At 36.4% G+C, this 18,395-nt stretch overlaps 1 protein-coding gene across 1 annotated transcript in view; it reads right to left on the bottom strand.

The window, feature by feature from the left end:
* LOC129278660 (fatty acid CoA ligase Acsl3-like) overlaps nt 1-15,678 on the bottom strand; it is a 45,599-nt gene extending 29,921 nt beyond the window's left edge. Inside the window, exon 1 of the mRNA XM_064111461.1 lies at nt 15,553-15,678. The gene's annotated coding sequence lies outside the window, so the exon portion shown is untranslated. The remainder of the gene's footprint in view (nt 1-15,552) is intronic.
* Nucleotides 15,679-18,395: the final 2,717 nt, after the last annotated feature.

The raw sequence follows: 18,395 nt of genomic DNA on the forward strand, positions 1-18,395 counted from the left end.
CTTCACCCTGAGAGTGAGATCTATTATTTCTGAATTTCTGGGGCCATTTCTTTTGTTTCAAGGGCTTCTTTTTGTGGAATGAACAACTACGAGGTACAGTACATGTACCATAAATACATATTCTCCCAATTCTGTTTTATAAGCCAGTTAATAGTTCCATTCTGCGCATAATCAGAAGAAGGTCATTTGTACTCAAAGAGGCATAGTGGCTTAATATTCAATGAGATAAGCACCAACTTTGATATCTTTATAATTCATATATTCTTTTGAATTGTGCTCTTTATTAGATCCACAAGAAAGCAATAATGCATCCACTAGCGACTGGTATGGTTGGCCAAGCACATTGTAATAGCAACATGGTAAATACCGGTACATTCAACGTAGAAATGCAACAAATACCTTCATAAAGTGTTCATTGAGGTGCTATTCTTTTCGCTTGGTTATGCAATTTCTACATCCTGCTATGTAAGGCATGCTTACATAATATCTTGCTTTGAAATCTGCTTATCATATTGAAAGTATTAAAGCAAAGGTCATTTGAACAAACCTACCCATGAGGTAACTATGAACTGGTCTATACTAGTAGAAGATTGAATTTCTAAATTATTTTCTTGAATATTGTTTGTGGAAGATCTTGGGTGTATTCTAAAAAAGATACATGTACATATGGTCCACCCAAAGCATTCCATTTGGGAAATTTTAGGGGCAATATTGGCTGTGATGAGGGTGAAATAATGTATTCCCTACACTGGGAACCTACAATTATCAGGGCCTTCAGCCTTCGGTATAAAGTACTACTAACTTGGTCAGAACTTGAAATAACTGTTCTGTCTTTAAACACATACATGCAAACATTTACAAATGTAAAATCTGGAAAAACAATGGCTGGGGTTCCAGGGAGCAGTCTAAGACACTGTTCTCACTACAGTCTTTAAACTAATAGTGGAAACTAGCTTAACATGTAATGAGAACGGTTGAAGCGGTCTTGGAAGTGAACTTCCAAACCGGTTCAGAAAACTACCTCGTGATGTAATTTTGAATATCACTTTGCCTCGTTAAACTGGTTTTAGCGTGAGGACACAACTGTTCTTTGGGAAGTGATCTTCGCACATTTCGAGCGCGCTACATCGCACACTGTGTATGGAATGCCTACGCTGCGGTTTCAAATTTCACACAAAACATGTCGCCCCACTGAGAGTGTTCCCATAGCAACAAGACCGCTTAAGTAAAGAGATTTTGAAAACTACTTTCGGGTGATCAAATGGGAACGCTAGCAAAGCTATCTTCCAAACTGGTTTCCTGAACTGGTTTCCAGGAGAAAGTACATGTATAATGAGAATGGTGTCCAAGCCCCCAGCAGGGTCCAGCTAAAGAGCCCTATGTGGGGGTAAAAATGCATTGCAAATTGAAGCTCATGGATTTTAACAACTTTACCCCTAAAATGACAGGGCAATTGAGGATTGGGAGTATGAAAGGGTCTACATTTTTTGTGTCTCACATGAAATTTTAGAAATCAGGACCTATCGATTTTTGGCCATTTTCAAAGTTGAAAATCGGGATGATCCTGATGAATTTTAGACAGTTCGCAGGTCTGTAAACATCATCCCCAGCATGAGTATCACTATCAATACTCCAAAATTTTCTGATGACTGAGTCTTGAAAAAGGGTCGTATCCATTTTTGGTAGCCTTTTCAACTGTATTTAAAGGAGAATGAAACTCTTGGAGCAAGTTAGCTTTTGTGAAAGCAGAAAAATCAAAGAATAAGATCAACAAAACTTTGAGAAAAATAGGACTAGCAATAAAGGAGTTATGAGCATTTGAATGTCGAGATCACTAATGCTATGGAGATCCTCCCATTGGCAATGCGACCAAGATCTGTGATGTCACACACGTACAACTCTCCCATTTGGACACTGAAAATATACCCCAAAACATCTCTTTTTGCTCATTCTAATCATATGACAAACGATTCATCAATGATATAATGTTGTGAAACCTCTGTACTTGTCATCTCATAAAGAGAACACCTCACCTTGTGATAGACTCTATAAAAGTGAGAATATAAGTGAAATAAGTACTAAAGTAATGAGGGAGTTGTACGTGTGTGATATCACAGATCTTGGTCACATTGCCGTTGGGAGGATCTACATGGCACTAGTGATCTCAATATTCAAATGCTCATAACTTTCTTATTATTCATTCAATCTTCCTCAAACTTTCAACAATATGTTTCTTTGATTTTTCTCTTTGATATGGATTCAGCTGGTTTCAAGGGTTTCATTCTCCTTTAAAGTTTTACACTTGATGATGATTTTTCTTTAAGGTGGGAGAGTGAGAGGACGACCAGAAACTTTGGGCGGCCCATTATGAAACAAGCTGCCGATGGACGATGTGGAGTTGTGGACAATGATAAAACTTGAATTATAATATTTCCATTTTCCATCCATTCATATTCTCAAGAACATTTTGAGAGTGGAATGGATGCTTATAAATATTGTTACATGTACATATAATGCAAATACATTGTTTACTGCACATGAACAGGTATACTGCATACATGCAAACCAAAATCAAGGGATCATTTACAATCAAACCTACAAAAAACATCCTAATTGTTATGTCTGGGAAATGTGTATCATCAGCACATTGTACACCTCTAGTACAGTTACTTTAAAGACTGTTGTCGTCTGGATCAATTTTATTTGGTCTACTTTATACTGGAGATGGAGACATAAAGTACATGTAGTTTATAAGAGAGGTCTATTCTGAAAGTCACTTTGTAGTACTGACCTATATATTAGACTGTGGTATGAGAACTATTGTAATAGATAGAGCTTCACTGAATAAGTAAATGGATATGCATGCTTCAGTCTTCGCATCTGGACATATTGATTGATCAATGAGTGTATTAACTAACAGAGAGAGGTCACTTTTCATTGTCCACTGGTATTGTATTACTTTTTACACTAACAAGGACGAAGTGCTATTAACTGACCAGTGTCAGAAAAAATAGATTGATTTGCTGGACTACTGTATGTGGAGCATTGCCCCAAATACCCAATGTACAGTACAAGATAAGTTGCTAAGTGGGAAATGGGGGGGGGGGGGGCATCTTCAATTCATACATCCATGTAATCCTCATTGAATGACTGATATTATAGGGGAAAAAAAACATTTACATGACTTGATGTGACTCATTTATAAATCAAGCACAGCCCACAAGTCTATGATGTGAACTCCTGATTGGTTGAAATCAACTTAATAAATTTGATTTTTTTTTGTTGTTGTTGGGTTCGATTGCAAGTATCGTAAAAGGCACAAGAACAGGTATTTTAAATGTGTAGAGTATACATCATTCTTTCTTTTACAAAGCAAAGTTCATTAGTTTCCCCTCAACCCTCAGTGATTTCTGTAAATGTACTGAGATTTTTTACCTGCCAAAGTTGATTTCATGCAAAATAAAATAAATATATCATTTAACAACTTGCCGCAGCTCCACCCCTTTAGAGCTCAGATCTAATTCCTACAGTATTGGGATCTTTAGTTTAAAGCAACAGAACTGTGCATAGGTGAGTGAGGAATCAACCTCTTTTATCGGAGGGGGGGGGGGATGCAAGGGCGCTAAATAATGCAATATTTAATTTGATCAAAAACTTTGTAATTGGTTTGCACAACACAATTTATCAATAATCATAGAACGAGTCATATTGCTATGTTGTAAAATTTTGCGACAAATCTGAAAGGACAAATTGGCCTTTCAGATAAAATATTTTGAGCAGTTACCATTTTTAGGGCACAATAAGCAGGAACATTTGTAATTTGATATGAATCTGAATCATAGTAACTGTAGGTCAATACGAGCTTTACATAATATTATCTAACATTTAATAGTATAACCACGGACCTATACATGTAGGTCCATGGTATAACTGATTGCCATTTGGAATAGTGCACTGTGACCTTCATCTCAAAGTCACCTTGAGCATAGAACACTTTCCTTTCAAAGATCAATGACATCATAATGAATAGAGAGACCTACATTGGTATGTTTACAGAGGCTTATGCTGAGTACACTGTCAATGAATACCATCAACAAACATAATTTAAGCAGTTTCGCAAATCGCTGAACGGATCCGGATCGACCGGAAGTACGTAGACTGCATGACGTCACCACTACTAGGGAAAATCCCGCGCCCGCGCTCTATGAACTGGCTGTCGGCGCGGCTCAGCTCAGCTTGCTCGCTCTACAAGCGATCTGATTGGCTGTTGACGGCTGTTGACAAATCCTACGTTCTAATGCGGACGCCCGCTAATTTGCGGAAGAACCGTCCGTGATTTGAGCTCAAGAACGCTCGGGCCTCTGTTTCCATGGAAGTTGGCGATTTTTGCACACGACCCTTACGTTCTACGTCGTACGACGCTGGGCGAAAACGCGCTATTATGCAATCTACACAGACAGGACAACTTTAGTTACAAATGTAGGAACAATATGTACATGTATATAGGCTACAGGTTTATTTCATTTCATATCAAATTTATGACGACCCCCCCCCCTGCCCCTATCTAAAAGAAATATGCTGGTAACCTATAATATATTCTTTTTCAATTATGCCTTATTGTGTATTTATAATTTGTATATTCATACTGATCCCTGTTTGTATGAATTGAATATCTTCATCATGTGAGCCACCTGTAAATCTGATTAGAAACTAAAATAAGCCAAAATTTTATATTCTATTACATTTCGGCCTATATTACATTCCATTTCATAACAATGGGGTTTGTAGTGTGAATTAATCCCATGATTAATTGGCATCAGTGCCCCTTTGACTGGCCTTGGACATTGACAAAATTCCCTTTCACGCTACAGAATAGAAATTTACCCTGAAAAAAAGTGGCCTTGTTCTAAAAATACTGAAATGTACAAAGCCTGTCATAGTGTACATATTTTTCCTTGGGTAGTCAATCTGGAGTCCGGATAAATCACCTTTGGTTATGCTACTACATGTATGTCATGCTCCCTGAAATAAAAATCTTATTTATTAAACCTCTCCAAAAGTAGTGATTAGTGAACATTTCATTAATGTTTCTAAAGAAAACTTGATGTACATGTACATGATCTTTGGCCGGACTAAAATTCGATGACTTTCAAGTCACCATGAAAAACTTCTTGATGGCCCAAATTTCTGGAATGCAATAGCCTCACTTGGAAGATTTTGGCTGGCTAATAAATATCAGGACAAATACAAACTGCATTCAGAAGAACTGTGTGGACCTACATTATCTTAATAATTACAACAAGGTTTCCTATAAAAGTGCAAGTTAAAGGGTGAATGAAAACAAAAAATATAATTGTGATGACAATCAACTCAATGACATCATTCTAAATGATTAGAATAACATAAGAAACAAAATAGACAATAAAGGCATACTGTGCGTCGTGCGTGTGATTCTAAGAATTAGTTATAATAGGAAGCCACAGATATCAAAATTACAATGACAAACGATGTAGGTCATGACAATGTTATCAATGTTTGTTATCTGATAATCAACCATAATCTCTCATTACAGTGGAATTATATCTACTGAGTGGTGTCATGTAATGCATGTAGATTCTTGTACTTACAAAAATACATTAAACAGTGGTTCAATATGATTATCTAATTGCAAATTATTGGTGAACCAATTCCTCCACAAGTCTGTGGTTTTGGCCGGGGTTATTTATCATACAAATGCAGAACTGAGCAATGAATTCTATTTGTTACATTTTTTTTACTTTGAAATCTCCATGGCACTGCAAATTTTAGGAACCCTTACCCAATGTTGGTGATTAAATATCTTAAACTTAAAAAAAATACAAAGATGTCCATGGTACAAGTCAAGTAGTATTATAAATTTCTTCTTTGTATATACAGTGTACTTGCAAAGTTCTACAAGATTTACAGGGAATTACATCAAACGTAATTGGGCCAAAAACAAAGTATTGTGGTTTATTAGATCCAAATAGATTTCAAATGTGGTGTTTAATCATTCATCTATTTTTTATTATTTCATTTTATTTCATCCATTTATCAAGTTTGTTTTCATTGTCTATTAATTATGCACAGTTTGCAACTTATGTGCGAATAACCATATTCAGTCACAACTTATTAAAATAAAACATCAGTATACGGCCCCCAATCTCAAGTTGTTTGCAGTCATGCATAATATTCAGGGAAAAATTTGGGGCTAGGGGCAATTTAGTCCTCGTAATGATTAAAATTTAAAAGAGCCCTGAAAAATAATAAAGGAGCCCTGGAGATCCCCGTTCATTGCAATGTTAAAGCTTATCCAATGTTGCTGATTTAGGCAGTAAGTTGTGAAAAGTAGCCCCCCCCCCAAAAAAAAAAAAATAATAATAATAATAAAATAAATAGAAAAAATTATTTTAAAATGCCTGATAATATTCATGTACAGGTGTAAGCATTTTCTTCCAATTTTTTTCATATAACGCTGTTGCACATTGAGACCAACAAATGGCAAGTTCAATAGTTCATTCAAAAACACTTCCCCCCTCCTAAACCCTGTCCCCTTCCTAGATCGGGTAGCAGCTCAAGTCGAGACATATATATGAGACAAGCTTGCTGGTACCGTAACCCCCTGTGAGCTGTAAGATGTAAAAAAGGAATACAGACAGGATACGAGAAAGACTGTTGTGGTTTGAAGTTGGACAAGTCACTCTGAGTCAACAAGTGCTTTAAGCATTACAAGTAACCTTCATATGACTTTCTCAGTAGTACAGTAGTACAGTACTACACTGTTATTCATGTACAATTAGAATGAGAGAACTTTTAAAGACATGGGTTAACATTTATACAGAGGTCTTGTTTCATGAATTTTGATCTGTCTTGTATTTAATATTGTCCACATGTCCACATGTTTAAAAAAAACACAGAAAGAACCAAAAAAAATCTGAGCCTCTTTCATCTAGTCCATCATATACTTTTCATTTAACTTTAAATGTGCTTTATTTATTCCACATTGTGCTTTGCTGAAGCCCTCTTCAGACATTTTGAGGGAAATGCTGATGATAATAGGCAAGGGGTATTTCCATGTACACAATTCACCATTCTCCTTCAATTGGGAAACTCAAATTGGAGATGTCAGACACTATGTCACCTTTTCCCACTGTTTCTCATCTAATTTCAGTATGTGGTCTTCCACAGCCAGGCCTGCTTGGTGCATGTAGCAACTGTCGAGCTGAAAGCTTTAATTTTGGAGCCAGTGGTTCATTTTCCTTGCCACATGCTGTTACTACATGTATCTCAGCCTATACATTTTCATCACATATGATACCCATATGCTAAGAGTTAGACCAAAGAACAGACTCCAAATTGACTGATGATAATGTCACTCCAAATAACGTAATAGATTTGATTGGTTTTGAGTAAGTTAATGGTTACCCCATTGCACTGGCGGATCCAGGGGGGTGGGGGCACAGCCGGCCCGTGGCCCCCCCCCTTTTTTGAGAAGCACAATAAAAATTTGTAATGTAAAAATGCCGTTGAAACAGAACTGTGCCCAGAGCTGCCAAGTTGTATTTTGCATTTTCAGTATTCTTATCCCCCAAAATCAGTATTTTGACAAAAAAAATCAGTATTTTTACCGTGAGATAAATATTTTGTATTTTTCCCATAAAAAATGTATTTCATAATAAAATGCTTGGCGCACTCGCCCATCACGGCGCTCAAGCTGCATGCAAGCTAAAATGCGCACTGCTCTTGCAGATGAAAAAAAAAAACATTGAAACTTGTGTATATATCTCACCCTGGTTTTTACAAAATGATTGAAAAAAAAAGAAGTTACCTGAAATGACATTGATCTAATAACCATATTTGTGTACGTTTTATGAAATAGAGACATATAGAGATGATTTTTCTCAATAAATTACGATTTTGTAAAAAAACATTTTTTTTTAATACAAAAAACATATTTTTTAAAGAAAAAATGTACTGCCGTATTTTGGTTGCAAAAACGTACTAAATACGGCTAAAACATACTGGTTGGCAGGTCTGTGTACCCCCCCTTTAAAATATGAAGACCTTTTCTTTTTTTTTTGCTTGTCAATTTTTTTCTTGGATGAAATCCCCGAAATGTTTGGTTGTAACTTTTTTTTTTTTGCTTGTCAAATTTTTCCTCGGAGAAAATGCGCCCTCCCTTTTGAAAAATCCTGGATCTGCCCCTGCCCCATTGTCACTGAGGCATTACAACTCAGAAGGCTCATGTGAATACTGTGCAACTGTGCATACATGTAGTAAACAAAATTGGGAAGGGTTGAAATAAAATTATCTTGGAATATCTTACTTTTCCCAATATCGGAAATAATACTTTAAAAAAAAAACGATTTTGATGAAATAGACCCTTGACTAGTATTTTTTTCCATTAAAGGCAAAATATAACATCGCTCCCTGTTTAAAAAAAATCAATGTTGATACCTGAAAATAGTATGGGTATAACAGTTACAATATTAAAATGCCGTCATGAAAATCTCACATCACAAAAATCATTGGATATATTTATAAAAATGTGAAATATAAGTGACCCTCTTTCAGTTGCAGGAGTCCGTTGTGACAGAAAGTTTGTTGCATTTCAAAATTGTGCCATGTATTTATTAGTAGCGCCCTCTTCCGATGAGAGTGTGCAATGCTCATAGATGATCGTTGATTGGTGCTCTGATGTGTGGAGGCGGGGCAACGAGCGACGAGGAACAAGTGTTTTGCTTCTAGAAAGTACGTTCCCATATACACATCGGAGTTTGCGAGGTGCCATTGCAGTTTGGCCGATCAGCGTGTCTGTGTTACAAAGAATCCCCACGTTTCCACTGCCGCCATGTCCTCGCACTGATTGTGAGCGCTGATTGTCTATGATACGGTCTCATGTGGTCGTAAGAGGTCAAAGGCCAGTCTAGTGTGTCTGTGTGACTATTTATAGAAATCCCAACACCACTTGGATTGATGCCTGCATGTTCGAACCAGGGATACGCATATCCCTGCTCCATGTAGGCCTATCGTAATTGCTCTCTACTCTCTCTGTGTTTGGCAATACTCAAACTGATGAGGGGGGGGAGGGGGGGGGGTGCGGTGCGGTGTGTGAGTTCCTTGGTTTGCTCTAAAATTGTTACAAACGGTAACGGTCATTTTTTAGTATCGCAACTGTAAATTTATGTAAAACAAACAGCACTTGTTTATAATTATGACTTTGTTTTCATGATTATGTTTGCATGTTTTATGGGTTTGTAGCTTATAATAAGACCATCATGATTATGTTTGTTTTGTTTTATGGGTTTGTATAGCTTATAATAAGACAAAATGATTGTTTAAAGTTTAATCCCCCAAGTATTTTTGCAACAATCAAAGTACCCGGGGCCGCGGAACGTTTTTCAAAGTGGGGGGGGGGGGGGGTTGGCTAGCTGAGACAACTTGTGGGGGGCTGACCATCATCGGCTAAAAATCACAATCATATGGTTATTTTTACGTATCAGTGTACACGGTTTTGGAAAAAGGGGGGCTGATGATGACGCCACCTCGGTTCCGCGGCCCCTGCATGTTAGAACGTAGTGTAAAATTTGCAATTGAATTTGTTTCAACAACATCACGATACTCAACGGGACTGTTATAGTTTGTAGCCTATGCCTAGGCCTTTTATTGTCCAAACAGTTGTAATGTTTGTAATTATGACTTTGTTTTATGCTTATAATTTTTTTTCGCTTATACTAAGACAAGACGCGGTAGTTTTAATTGACCCATTTCAAGTTGATATATTTTCATGGGCTTACATGAAAAATAGTTATAAGTCTACAATAGTATTCATTATAGCCTTGGATTACATCTTTCATTTTATGAATCGTGTAGGCCTATAATGTTGATTCTGGTTTGTGTGTGATTTATTATATTGTGGTGGGAGCTTACGAATCACTGGCGGATCAAGGGGGCACATCCTGCCCATGCACCCCTATAACAACGTACAACACCCTCAAAATTGTAAATGTAAGTATCCCAAGTGTGCAAATTACCTATGCAGGGGGCCCGGTATGGAGCGGCATTGCGCCCCCGTCATGGATCATGTAGCCTCTGGGTTTTTTTTTCTGAATTCATTGCACAACTTCCCCTGAGCCATGCACCGTTCAAGAACAAGTCCACCCAAACAAAAAGCTGATTGAATAGAAAGAGAAAAATCAAACAAGCATACCACTGAAAATTTCATCAAAATCGGAGCTAAAATAAGAATATTATGACATTTTAAAGTTTCGCTAAATTTCACAAAACAGTTATATGCACATCTTAGTTGGCATGCAAATGGGATGACTGATGACATAACCCAATCACTATTTTTTTGTACTTTATCATTATGAAATATGAAATATTCTCATTTTCTCCCCATTGTCATGTGAAATAAAGTTGCATTCCTACCCGAAGATGTATAATTAAATTGTTTTAACATAATCTGGTTCAGACAATATAGGGTCCTAATTTTCAAATCTGTAAAAGCTGAAATGATATATAATTCAAGTAATAAAAACAAAACAAAAATAATTAGTGAGTGACATCATTGACTCTTATTTTGCATATCATAGTATTGAGCATATAACTGTTTTTTAAAAATCAGCGAAACTTTAAAATGTCATAACTTTCTTATTTTACATCCGATTTTGATGAAGTTTTCAGCGTTATTTTTGTTTGTTTGATTTTCTCTATCAAACAACTTTTTTTTTCTGGGGTGGACTTGACCTTTCAGGTAGGCATAATCTTGCCCAGCGCACTTGACATGATTTACAGGCCTAGCCTATACTATATCGATTTCACAACCGAAGAGTTGTCGAACATATCTATTTTTAAAGGAGAAAATTCTTACATTACCTAATGACCATACCCCGTCACTGAACGAATTTATGAAACCATATATTCCAAAAAAGGCTTTATATGCTTTGTGCCAAAAAGTGCTTGTCAAAAGGAGGAAAACGCGGCTACGACCAGATATAGATATTAGTTTTATGGCCGCAGACGTTACACCGGGCTGAAAATGTCTAAAATAGAATTCACTAAAATTTTATCAAATTCTGATAACAGCAAAATTATTAAATTTGAAAGTTTAGCAATATTTTGTGAAACTAGTCGTCATGAATATTCATTAGGCATAGGCGGATCCAGGGGGGGGGGCTGGCCCCCCCCCCCTATTGGCGGAGCAAAAAAGAAGAAAAAACAGGAAAGAAAGAAAAAAAGGAGGGAAAAGAGAGGGAAAAAAAGAAGAGAAGGAAGACGAGTGAATAAAATAAGATGAGGGGAAGACTTGGAAAATAAAAAGAATCTTTCATGTCACTAAAATTTTCGATCGCGCTTCGCGCTCGCATTCCCTGTTAGGTGATTTACATATCTCTTTCAATATGGAGCTTAAATATCAAGTTTGGAAGTCAATATATATTTCACCTCGGAAATCGAACTTTCATTATTTTGTGTGGTTTCCAAATCAATTTTTAAAAAGTGCTCTTTAAAAATGAAAGTTTTATGGTCTGAATATTAAAATTTCGGCTCGCGCTGCGCGCTCGCAAATTTTGATTTATCAGGTACCTATCATTTTCGTGTATTCCATTTAGTTTTCAAAATATCCCTTTTTTAGGTCTAATTGTCAAAACGTATCAGATAGCGATAAATGCTCGCATTTTGATTGGCGAGTTATGTATGTCTCAATATTTATTATACAACAAACTACTTAAAATCCTCTTTTCAATACAGTTTATCAAAAATTTTGGCTCGCGCTTTGCGCTCGCATTAATGGTTAAAAATAGATTAACTGATGCATCGTATTCCTAATTACAAAAGTGCTTGAAATGTCCAGTTTTCAGGCCATAATATCATCAGATTTCTCACTCTCATTAGGCATTAATAAATAAGATTTAATAATTACACTGTCTCTTTCGTTTCATATTGCGCTTAGCAAGAGGAATATGAAGATAGTCATCATTTTCATATGATGATAGGTCCTAAGGATGTCCCGGTCCAATGTCAAAACTTGAAGTAATGATAATGAAAAATATCAGCTCTTTATTAAGTTCGAGCCATATCCACCTCACAATTTTTCTTCAAACTGCTTGAAATATAGAGCTGAAATAGATCGGAAATATGAAATAGTTTAAGCTCGCGCTTCGCGCTCGCTTTGATTTTCATGATAAAAGATGTATTTAGAATGCCTCGGGCTAAATCTGAAACGCGCGCGCATGTTTATTCAGATACTCAACTTGTTCTCTATATGTAAATCATTATCCAGTTTCACAGCACAATATAAAAATTTTATGATCGCGCTTTGCGCTCGCATCATTAATGTAGGAAGATCCCCTATTACTCATCCTTTTCATGATTTACAAAACATGAGCAGAGTGTCCCGATTTTAGGTCTAAGTCTCGATTTTTTTCGCTCGCGCTTCGCGCTCGCATCAATTGTTTAGTTATATAGCTATCCTGTTCAAGATTACAAAAATTTATTAAAATTTTAAATTCTTTGTGTAGAAATGTCAAGAATTTTCAGCTCGCGCTTCGCGCTCGCATTATTGATTGTTGAAATATGTAAGGTCTTCATGGCTATAAGTGCAAGCAGTCCTTAACGGGTACCTTTTCAATCAGTTCAAAACGTGTATAAAAATTTTCTGCCTGCGTTTTGCGCTCGCATTATTAATGTAAGGAAGACCCCCAATTACTCATCCTTTTCATGATTTACAAAACATGAATGGAGTGTCTCGTTTGTAGGTCTAAATCTCGAAATTTTCCACTCGCACTACGCGCTCGCATCAAATGTTTATATATATATATATATACCTATTCTTTTCAAGTTTCAAAAAGTGCTTAGAATTTCTATTCTTTAGGTCAAAATGTAAAAAAATGTCAGCTCGCATTATTTAATTGTTGTAAAATGTAACGTCTTCATGGCTAACTGCAAGAAGTCTGTTACAGATACCTTTTCCATCAGTTCATTTCTGCTCGCACTTCGCGTTCGTAGTAACTATTTAGTTGCATATACTTCTTTTTCAGGATAACAAACATTGCCCAGAATGTTCAAATTTTAGGAAAAATACATTAAAATTATTTTTAAAAAATTTTGCTCGCGCTTCGCGCTCGCATTATACGAATAAGGATTATGATATTGTATATTCATGTTGATTTATTTAAGAATAAAGCTAGGAAGTTACTATGAGGACTACCCCTTCAAAGGAATAAAACAAAAATCATCTTCGAGCGGCCGATCGGGGAAAATATGGCTGGAAAAAAATCCTGGGCCCCCCCCTCCCCCCTATCGGCGAAGGCTGGATCCGCCCCTGATTAGGTGGTCTCATGATGTCAGATCCCCACTTGCTCTTTTCTTATGATGGCCTACTAAATCAGTTGACAATCCATTTTTTTTTAGTTCTTGGAGGAAAAAAGGTGAATAAACCAGGTAATAAAATACAAAATAAATGAGTGAGGATATGACATCAGTTGCCCATTGAATATTTATGAAGATATGTTTCACCAGATAATGCAATCTTTAAAATGTCGTAACTATGTTATCCCTTGTCCGGGCCGATTTTGATCAGATTTTCACTGTTTTGTTTTTCTGATTTTCCTTTATGTGTTCAAATCATATTAATTTCAGATTTAAGTACCCCTTTAAAAAACGCATTACAATTGCAGATTGCAAGTATCAGGCAGTTATATCATGAATGTTTACAGAACAAAAATCACAAAAATATATAGGCCTATAGGGAAACAATGCTGTATAACGGAGGCCGAAATTATAACATAACTTGTAAATATACTTTTGAAGAAATATAATTGTTTCACGATTTCGTTCAATCGACAAATAAAGCCAGAATGCCGATTGTAGTAGGCCTATATTGTAAAAACAGTGGCAACCCCCCCCCCCCCTAAACGCGGCGCGTATGGTAGGGTTAGGGGATTGGAGGGATTATGTGCATCCCTAATTGCATACCTATCAGTATCAGTCCAAAAGTGCGAAACATGCGGCTTTTGGACAGCCATGCTTACATAAGGAAGGTTATCTCTGAAGTGCATTATTGTAAGTATCTGTGCGACACTTTTCTTTTCCCTACCTTCGTCCATTTCAGGTTTTTTTCGTCTAACTTTTTACTTTTCGAGTTGAGCACGAAACACTGCAGCAAACCAAAGAACCAACTACCGTATAGCGCATCACACGTAGACTCTATGTACACGTACACCGCATCCGCTGTATGGCCGGTGTAAACGTGGTAGTATAGTTGCGTAATCCATTGACTGCATGTGCTGCAGCTGATTGACACAGGCACAGAGCAATCGCATGTATCATGCATGCCCATATATGGATGGAACTGCGAGTTTGATTGGCAGACCTACACGGTCTCTTATCACAGAGGGAGGCAGACAACGTTTTTTTGAACTCGGCCGTTGCAACTGTTTTGAATTATTATCGGCACGATAGAAATTAAACAAAATCTTCAATTATAACCTATCAAAAGCATTTCTTTCGATGTTTTTGTTGGTTTCAGAGTTTTTAGGTTGATAGAAAGGCATTCATATACATATTTCATCTCTCACTTGATTTTTTTTAAATAACATGTCTACAACGTTAGTCTTTGCCTTTAAAGTACACACATGCATTTTATAATTTATTTTTTTTCACAGTGAAAATCTTCATGTTCTCCCTTTTTCTAGCAGAACTGAATGCTCACACATCATACTTAGACTTTTAAAACTACATGTCAACATCATTCAGACTTTTAAACTTTATCTTTCAACATGAAAATACATAATTACATATCCATACTTCGTGTATGTGTAGGGTCGAGTTAAAACATTTAAATGCTGTTCAAACAACCACGCATTCCTATTTTGACAAATGTTTGACTGTATGAAAAGAAAATAAAAATAAAAAACCCTTCCAAAAATGTGGCTGAAAATTTCAGTGAAATCAGAAATGTCTTACACTTACAGTTACAACTTTAGTGAAATGGCCACCTTTCCTTGAAATTGTTTTGATTTTATAGTTGTAAACTATCAAGAATTTTTTTTCAATTTTTGGTGTGCATTCTTTCTGGCCCCCACAGTCGCAGGTATGCCCCCCCCCCCCTCGCATTCGTAGTACACCGCAACTTCGAAAGACTCGCACCATTTTGTTTGGAGGTTTTTTTTTTTGGGGGGGTAGACCTACATGGAATTCTTGCCGGGGATTTTACCAACCTATCTTCTCGGGAAGAGTTCCATCCAATTTTTGGCACAATCACAGCTCAACTACGTCACACTCAACAACAAACAGGAGGTAAAGTTAGACATGCATCTCTACATTATGTATGGCCAATGGCCCATTCTGGCGGGAGCGCCTCGCCCTCGCCTCACGTTGACACCACCACGACTCATCCATCGACTTGATCCAGCTAGTCGCACCTAATTCGCTAACCTGGAGTTAATCTACAGAATATTCAAGCAAATTATGACTTAAAATCAAAGTGGTATTTTAAAAACACCTTCCCAAAAGTTGTATAGGCCTACTCACGATAAGTTTTCTTCTGCGCTTTCTTCAACTCAAGATGTGGTTGTTTATTTCTGCAGCATGGCTCGTCTCGATCTCAAACACCGGCAATTTCGTGTGTAAAATTTGCGATCACCTCATCGAGTTGCTACGTCATAATGAAAAAATACTGCACAATAACTCATGAATATTCATGAAGTAAAAAATGATTGGTACTTTTCACTGGAAATACATGCTCATTATTGCAATTTAATGCTTGCAAATTTTACAAGATGAGGTATTTATTGACTAAATGAAAAATACTTGTTTTTTTACATAATCCTTTAATGATTAGAAAATTTTATCATCCTCTTTTGCAAGATATTGTATCAGATTAAAAATGAAGAAATCGACTATTTTGGAATCCTTTGGCGGGATTTGAAGCGAATGAAAGTTTATTGAACTCTCGGATGATTCATTCTCGCATTGTGCGCATCATCAATGAAATGATATCAACGAACTTTTCTCATCGCGTGATCATCCCAGTTTGACCCAGTGTCCTTCATCCAAAATTCTATTAATAGATCCCGCAAATGAGGCCTATTTTGTGAAACACTTTCTATCAAGAGATGAACCTGAATAAACCTATTTCACAAATAATATCTTCATGCTTGCCAGAGGCTTGTCAGACATAGCAAAGCGAGTCCCACAACAAGTCGGGTCTGTTAGTAGCAGGTACGGTTGATGGTCTCCCCCCCCCGGTCTTCCCCCAAGAAAGAATTTCTTAATTTTAACAGGTTTATCAATACTGTCTATAAATTAAGGGATCGCGGGGGGGGGGGCGGCCGGGGGCCCTTTTATGGGGGCAGAACATGCCTAAAAACAAAGTTTTATGGTATAATTTTATATTTGTACAAGGTTACCGCAGCCCTCGATAAAATAGGCTTATATAGACCTATTTTGACGTAAAATGTTAAAATCGATCTAAGCTTCTTGGCTCTAGCTGACCCATTCTGAGTTTCTTTCTTTCAATTCCCTTTATATATATCCTCTTATTTCATCTGAAATTCACATTGGAGGGCCTATATAAAGGCCCGCCATTTTCTACAAAATAAAGTGGGGAAATATATAAAAGCGCAATTTTTCATACAGATAATGTAATAAACCTGAATTCTGAATATGGGCCAATATTTTGACCAAATTTGACATGAGGCAGTGGGCCGGGGGGGGGGGGGCGCATAGCCGCTGCTGGCTTTAACGGGACGAAATTATTCTGATGAAATCAGATGAGGATAATCATTACAGTAGTATTTTTCGGCAAAAACGTTTGGAAATTAGTCAAAGTACCCTCTAAAAACAAGATCAGTCAAAAATGACTAGTTAATATATAGGGTCAGCTGGGAGCAATTGTTATTCTAGTCATATTTGACTATTTTCTAGTCATATTTTACGAGAACAGTTATTTCTGACTAGCTAGAATACATGTCAGAAATGTGACTATCAGTGATTGCCATATCAGTTGCTCCCAGCTGACTACTGGTCTAGTCAATTTGACTGATCTGTTTTAAAAGTGTAGTGCAGTTTGACCTTCACTTGTTCCTTCAGTTATTGATTTTTGTGTAAGTTATAATAAATTAAAGTCCTTTATTAGACCTTACATGTGACGTCATTAGGCATTACCCCAAAATTATATTTACTGTACTTGGAGTTATGCTGTTGTTGTGGTTTTTATTTTAATTTGTAATGATATAAATTGGCCCTTTGCCCTGCTTGATATTTATATGAGCATATACCAATTAATAAAATAAATAAAATGAATAAATATTTCCCAACTGAATTATAGTATAAAGTTACACAAACCCAGACCTTTTATACTCCTCTTTATCATTTTATTTCCCTTTTCTTCCTATATTTTATTTTACCTCTTTTTTAGAAGACTTTTAAAAAACTACATGAAAACTCTAGAGGACGTCCGCCCCTTCCTCCCCCATCTGTGGCGCCGCCCTGTTTACAAAGTATTTTGCTAAATGTGGGACATTTATATAAACAAAGGTATATGGTTGCACTCAAGTTCTTTATAGACATATTTAAAAAATCCTTGTGTTTCGTCTCGGTCGTGGAGGAAATGTTTTGTTCTCGAAACGAGACATTTTCGAGACACTATAAAAAAATGTTTGTATTACTTATGAAATATAATTGAGATTGAATCATATTAATGCAGATACATTTTTTAAGTTTTGTTGATATACTTTAATATTCATACGTCATAATTAAGCCTATAGAGGTTATATACCTGCATTACTACATCTAGGGGCTCCGTTTTTTTAAGAGTGAAAGTCGCCCTTTGCGTCATTGTCATTTAATTTCGGCCATTATAGAAGGTGTATGCTTACGTGATTGAATCGCTCCTGAAATGACGTATCATGCAAAATGGGGGGGGGGGGGGTGGCATATTATTAATTTTAAACCCATAATGTGGGCTCTCTCAATTCTCTCAGGGTATAGAGCCCGTCTCCTTGAATGATGCTTGGTTGTTCAAATTCCATTCGGTTTTATTCAACAATACTCATAAAAAATTCCGAAAACTAACAATGTTAGTTTACAATTAAAAAAAACAGAGAAAATTAATAAATATATAACCTGGAGTGACCATTATTCAACCAATAAAAAACACAAAGAAAAAAAAATATTTTGTTTAAAAATGCAATAACAGTATAACAACAAATTGATGATGGCGCTCTTCAGATTGCACCAGAGTAATCAATAAATTATTTAATCTGGACTGCACTGAACAAAAAAGAGATCAACTAACGTGACTGATCCCATCTACAAGAAGATTTCTCTCCGGACAGATGGATATACCTAACAATGTAAATTGTTTTTTTTTA

Source organism: Lytechinus pictus, chromosome 16 (assembly GCF_037042905.1).
Source record: "Lytechinus pictus isolate F3 Inbred chromosome 16, Lp3.0, whole genome shotgun sequence".
Taxonomy (NCBI): Eukaryota; Metazoa; Echinodermata; class Echinoidea; order Temnopleuroida; family Toxopneustidae; genus Lytechinus; species Lytechinus pictus.